This window comes from Neoarius graeffei, chromosome 24 (genome assembly GCF_027579695.1).
Source record: "Neoarius graeffei isolate fNeoGra1 chromosome 24, fNeoGra1.pri, whole genome shotgun sequence".
In the NCBI taxonomy this organism is placed as follows: Eukaryota; Metazoa; Chordata; class Actinopteri; order Siluriformes; family Ariidae; genus Neoarius; species Neoarius graeffei.
In genome coordinates, this window is record NC_083592.1 from 4,245,365 (window position 1) to 4,252,696 (window position 7,332).

Sequence of the window (7,332 nt, forward strand, 5' to 3'; positions counted from 1 at the left end):
TGGTTACGCTACGGCGCGCGCAGTGAGGCTCAAACCGCCCCGACCTGCTCTCATCTTAATACATACACACAGCACTGTGGGAAAGTTTTAGCACCCTATTCTTTTTTCAGTCAAACTTTGTTATATATTTCTACATTATCGAGTAAAAAACATTTTAGAGTTCCAAACGTTCTTTTTTTTCCAGCACGACATCAAATGTTTGCATCTGAGCAGAACATTCCAATAGAGAGCACTTTTCAGATTCTCATCTCATTAACTCATCTCATTATCTGTAGCCGCTTTATCCTGTTCTACAGGGTCGCAGGCAAGCTGCAGCCTATCCCAGCTGACTACGGGCGAAAGGCGGGGTTCACCCTGGACAAGTCGCCAGGTCATCACAGGGCTGACACATAGACACAGACAACCATTCACACTCACATTCACACCTACGCTCAATTTAGAGTCACCAGTTAACCTAACCTGCATGTCTTTGGACTGTGGGGGAAACCGGAGCACCCGGAGGAAACCCACGCGGACACGGGGAGAACATGCAAACTCCGCACAGAAAGGCCCTCGCCGGCCACGGGGCTCAAACCCGGGAACTTCTTGCTGTGAGGCGACAGTGCTAACCACTACACCACTGTGCCACACTTTTCAGATTAAAAAAAGAAAACATAATGAACTATATGTTTATAGTATATATATTTTAACGTTGAAACATTTCATTTCATTATTTTCAAGCCGTTTTTTATCTACAGCATTTCTTTCCATGTGACAGACTTTTGTACAGTGCTGTGTATGTTGTATATAACAGAACCAGAATCAGAATTGAGTTGATCGCAAATCCATTCTCACCTACAGGGAATTTGCTTTGGTGGCTTGAACAGTTAAGATAGAAGAATTTAGCAAAGACAAAAGTAGCTGTATACACAGGATAAAAAAAGAAAAAGAATCTGAAATAAACACAGTTGAAAAGTGGACATAATTTAAGGAGTATGTGTATGAGTAGTTGAAGTCCAAGCTGTATACAGTGTGTCCAAAATGTGCAAAAATAAGTCACATGATAAAGATGAAGAATCATGATATGAATGTGTGAGATGAAGAAGAGAATCTGTGCAATGGGTTAAATAAATAGATAAATAGCTGAGCTGTACAGCATGAGCCAGAATGGGCGATAAAAGTTCACAGAGTGAAGATGACCATGAAATGGGTTGTTGCTAAAACCCGTGACACGGAATGGGACGTGACATATTATCGCCCGGGCAATGACCTCCCCGCAATACGGGACGGGACGGGACGAGACACCTACCTTATTGTCCGTGATGGGATGTAATTTATTAATTAATAAAGAATTCATTTAAAAATGATTGTGTTGACTTGTCATTTCTTCTTCTCATGTCATAAGAAATAAATATTAACACATACACACTAATTTGTTTATTTCTTTTCTTTCTTTTGATTATTCTTAACTAACTAGAGTATGTTATCCAAACTATACCATGACATGTGACAGGACAGCTAAGGTAAGATCCCCCAGGACAGGACAGGACAGCTAAGGTAAGATCCCCCAGGACAGGACAGGACAGCTAAGGTAAGATCCCCCAGGATAGGACAGGACAGATAAGGTAAGATCCCCCAGGATGGGACGTGACAAGAGTTCAATGTCCGTGAGCGATAATATGTCCATGACAATTATTCTGATCTGTGACGGGATGGGGAGGTGACCATGAGTGATAATATGTCACGTCACGTCCTGTGTCACGGGTTTTAATAATCATCCATGAAATGTGCAAAATGGAAGTGCGTTAATGTCACAGACTGGAAGTGTGAGTTTAGAGTTTAGAGTCAGTGGGGTCTCGAGCCTTATTGATGAGGCAGCTGCAGTGGGGAAAAAGCTGGCCTTAAGGTGTGAGGTTTTGGTTCTAATGGACCGCAGCCTCCTCCCAGAGGGAGTGATACAAAAAGTGTGTCCCAGGGGTGAGAGGGGTCGGCCACGATCCTTTCTGCTCTCCTTAGGGTCCTGGACTCCTACGGGTCCTGAAGAGATGGAAGATCGCAGCCGATTGTCCTCTCAGCAGAGTGAATGATGCGCTGCAGTCTGCCCTTGTCCTTGGCAGTGGCAGCAGCATACCAGACGGTGATGGAGGAGGTGAGGATGGACTCGATGATGGTGGTGTAAAAGTGCACCATCATTGTCTTTGGCAGATCAAACTTCTTCAACTGTTGCAGGAAGAACATCCTCTGCTGGGCTTTCTTGGTGAGAGAGCAGGTGTTCGTCTCCCACATAAGGTCCTGTGTGATTATAGTGCCCAGGAAGCAGAAATACTCCACAGAGGATACTGGGGAGTCAAACAGGGTCATGGGGGAGGGAGGATGTGGCAGAGCTCCTCCTGAAGTCTACAATCATCTCCACTGTCTTTACAGCATTGAGCTCCAAGTTGTTCTGCCTGCACCAGGACGCCAGATAGTCAATCTCCCACCTGTAGGCAGACTCCTCCTCATCAGAGATGAATCCAGTGAGGGTGGTGTCATCTGAAAACTTCAGGAGCTCGACAGACTGATGACTGGAGGTGCAGCTGCTGGTGCAGAGGAGCGAGGACGCAGCCTTCGGGGGGGATCCGGTGCTAATGGTTTGGGAGTCAGAGACATGTTTCCCCAGCTTCATGTGCTGCTTCCTGTCAGACAGGAAGTCAGTGATCCACCTGCAGGTGGAGTCAGGCACGCTCAACTGCGAGAGCTTGTCCTGCAGAAGAGCCAGGATGATGGTGTCGAAGGCGGACCTGAAATCCACAAACAGGGTCCTAGTGTAGGTTCCTGGGGAGTCCAGATGCTGGAGGATGAAACAGAGAGCCATGTTGACAGCATCATCTGCAGATCTGTTGGGTCTGTAGGCAAACTGCAATTGGTCCCAGAGCAGGTCAGTGATGGCTTTAAGGTGGAGCACAAGGCGCTCGAAGGATTTCATAATCACAGAAGTCAGGGCGATGGGTCTATAGTCATTTAATCCTGTGATCCTTGGCTTTTTGGGGATGGGGATAATGGTGGAGGCCTTGAAGCAGGCTGGCACATGGCATGTCTCCAGTGAGGTGTTGAAGATGTCTATGAACACCGGAGACAGCTGATCAGTACAGTGCTTCAGGGTGGATGGTGAGACTGAATCGGGACCTGCTGCTTTACGGGGATTCAGCTTTTTAAAAATTTTATTGATGTCCCTCTCCAGAATGGAGAGAGTTGAGGCTGTGGTGGTGGGTATAGTGCTGGTGATCATTAAATGGCTGTCAGATGGGATTACTGTGTTATATTATTCTTTGAGTGAGTTTATTTGATTTAAAATGATATCATAAATCAGTCACTGGTAATTTATGTATTATGGCTAACAGATGGCAGAGGACTAAAACTTTAGGCTGATGTGAAAAGTGTAAATTGTCAGTCCTGCGCACTGTGGCACGTGCACCTGAAGGCGCGCCTTGGGCTGCGCGCTCGCCGAGTGGACTCCAGCATGCGTGCCATTAACGATGTGCACCTGAACTCAAGTAAGGAACTACTGTATGTGTGCAGCTATTTAAGGACTGTGCTGATGCACAATCAGTGTGAAGAATTATGATATGTTAGTACGCATTACTGAGCCTTTCTATCCGTATTCCTGATTTCCTGATTCCTGTGCCTGTTTCTCGTTCCTGTTCTCGATTCGTCTCTGATATCCTGTTTGCACCTCACCTGAACCTTTGGTTGTTTCACGTTTTGGATTTTGCCTGCCGTTTTGGATTGTTTGCCTATGTGTATTTGATCACTGTATATATACCTTGCACTGTTATTATTAAACTGATTAGTACTTCTGCACTTACATCCGCCTACACCTTGTACCTGACATAAATATGTAGTAGATTAGTATATAACGTTGCAAAGAACACAATAATCAGAGGGAATACACCACACACTCATTCACACCAAGGGGCAATTTAGCCCACCAATCCATTTACCACATTATTTTCAGGAGGAAACCGGAGAACCTGGAGGAAACCTGCACAGACATGAGGAGACCGTGGAAAACTCCACACAGACAGTCACCGGAGCTCAGGAGCAAAGCTGGACACTGAAGCTGTGACCCTACATTCACAATCAAAATTCACTCCCGCTGCCCAGCCAACGACGCAGGTGAGTTTGTGGACACTTTGTGACGTGATGAAGCTGCTTCCATTTTAACATATCCAACATCCACTTCTCATCTCGTAATACCTCCCGTTCAACAGCATCATTCAAGTTACATTTAAATAAATAGCCAACACGCTTTTGCATGCTGTGGCACTAGTTAGCATTCAATTCATTCCTGTTTTTCACAAAATATATGAAGAACTTCACCAACTCACTTGAAACACTGACAGCTTCCAACATCTTGCTCCATGTATTTTTTAATGTCCTGTACAGGGACAAACAGGGACCGGTTTGAATGGAACCAAAATTTACACCACTGTGTTCTCTGGGATTCTTTAGAGCAGAGCATTTCTAAATTCCGACTGATTGCCACCAAACTGCAACTTCGGCTCCTGAAAAGTGAAGCCAATGTGAAGTGCTAAAATCTGCAGTTGCTCGAATGGCCACTTGAGGCTGCCTCCAAAAGCGAGTCAATTCCCATCGACCCCCATGTTAAAATGCCCAACTTTACAGCGAAAACAAACATGTTCACAGTCCGGTACAAAAAAAAACAGTTTTGGTCTCTATAGCTAGTTTCCCTCTTCATGACAACTGTACTGGGGGGTGAATTTTATATAATTCAACAGTTTAAATTATATCGAGCCATACATTTATGCATAATTAGGGGTGGGGCCGATTTGAGTGACAACTGGGTTTGTCATTTTGTTAGCCACTAGCTTGCAGTACCTCAGAACTTAGCTCAGAACTTACCTCAGAAGGCCAGCCAAATTCACTGCAGGTCATGGATTTATGTAAATAATGTATGGAGCTGGTGATTTTTTTTTTTTGTAAACCGGCCGCTGTGGTTACGGTCTGTAGCTTGTGGAGCAGCTTCTTTTAGTTTAGCCAGTAGCTTGCATAGCTAGCTTGTTAGCTTGGAGGTTAGTAGGCATGTTAAAGCCGTACAATTCCAGCGGCCAAGCTTCACTATTCCCGCCCCTTTCTCCATTTATGGTCTAACCAGGAGTTGGGCGGAGTCAGGTGCTGCCAAGATGGCGACGCCCATACCCTCCTTATTTGGGCTTCAAACCTGCTCTTCAGAAATCCTGTGAGTGACATCACAGAGGCTTTGTCCATCTATTTTTACAGTCTGTCGTTGCCACCAAACCATGTCTTAGCTCGTTATCATAAAATTGCCCAGATTTCAACTTTATTCTGATGCCCCACTGCTCAAGACAGACCGCCATCAAGAGACGCTATCTATCTCACACAGGAAATGAATGACTTTGTAAATATGGGACAATGAGATATGAACATGTGGGCTTTATGGAAGGGTTTTGGAGTGAGACAGTGCTCTACATAAGAAGTGGAAATATAAGAAGGTGGTTGACATCATCATTTATAATTTAAAATTGGTAATAAAACAATGTTGATGCAGTAATATAACTGACAAGACCCATGGATCTTACAGTGCCTGAAAAGGAAAGTCACTGGAGTAGAACCATCAAGGTCCAGTCTTTACCTGGGAAAGTGAATGAAAAGTGGTGAAGCTTTTGAAAGTAAATGAAAAGTGGTGAACCGGTGGAATTTAGTTCCGTCTGAAATGTGGTCGTTGTGATTTATGTTTATTTAAAAAACATTAAAGCAATTAAATTAAAGCAAATAATGTGCATGAAATCGCTCGTTTGGCGCAGTCAAGCAGACAGAGGAAGTCCGTGTGCGCATGCACAGGTTTACCTTCTTCTTCATTTGGGTTTTACGGCAGCTGGCATCTACAGTGTCGCATTACTGCCATCTACAGGTTTCCCTTTGAGCGTGCACTGACAGTTCCATCATTCTGTCGCTAAATGAACAGCTGATCACACCGAAGTGCTCGCTGAGCGCCGATATATATTATCCTACGTATATAATGTAACATCTTTTCTTTTCGCTTTCCATCGGTCTTTCACATTTCATTCGCACACTCACGTCCTCCATTTTTCTCTCCTGGTTCAAATTTGTATCCCACAATGCCTTGCGCAAATGGGGACAGCCCACTACATGATGCATGACGGAGTCTCTTGTATTGCGTCACGGTGAAGCAAGAAATAACAGCGGAGAATTTAGGGCCATGTGGCTATAAATTCATTAATTGTTCTATTTTTAAAAAAAGAATAAAATTGGAAGTCTGTGATTCGAATTCAGTCGCTTTCGGTCATGAAACAAAAAGAACCGGGTGTCGGGGAAAATTCTTTTTATGGCGTAAATTTGAGAACTCTAAAGGCGGTGTAGCTTTAAACCCCTTTAACCCTTTGATGCAAAACATGGGTCAAAAGTGGCCCAGCTGAGTTTTTACCTTCTATATCTTTGCAATAAATTAATTCAATCATTCAGTATTCAAGGTATTCCTCAATTAACTTGTTTTTGATCATCATACATCCTTATTTTATTTTTTCCTTTCTTACTTTTTGAATAAAAACCCTTTTTGTATCACTACCCTTCTAATGCACAACATGGGTCAAAAACGACCTGCATTCATTTTCCAGGTTATTTCATGTATGGCTGAGTGTTTCTGTGATCTACTTTTGAAATAAATTCATTTTGTCATTTACTTTTCCAAATATGCAGTCAATATCTTGTTTTTGTTTAGCACAAATCATCATTTTTATTTTTCCTTTCTTAAGTTATGAACAAGCACAGCTTTTGTAATTCTACATCAAGTTTACACACATGGGTCAGAACCGACCCGCATGCATTTACTACAGCGTTTGGTGGGAACTGTGAATTGTGCTTGTGTCAGACATTTCACAGCTCAGCACGGCGCCCTTTGCCCATCTAATACATGCAAGTAATGTTTTTCAATTGTTCTAACATTACCTTAGAAAAAAATTGATGATGTTTAGGTTCCCTTGAGAGTGAGTAGATTACTTGTCAGAAAGTTACAGTAATTACTATTAGCTACCGAGCTGTTGACATATTCTACTTTAGTTAGCTAATTTTATTGTAGTTGGCTTACCTAACTACATAGTTAATAAATAAATAACTGGCCCCATTCACTGCTAAAGTAATTACTTGAAACAAATTATTATTATAGTATTAAGACATTTAATTTTAAATCACACTTATGTGTAGTAATATAAAAAGTATTTTTGTTCATAAAGTAGGAAAGAAAAAATTAAATTAATGATTTGTGGTAATTAAAAACAAGATATTTAAAGAATACTTGGAATATTCAATCATAAA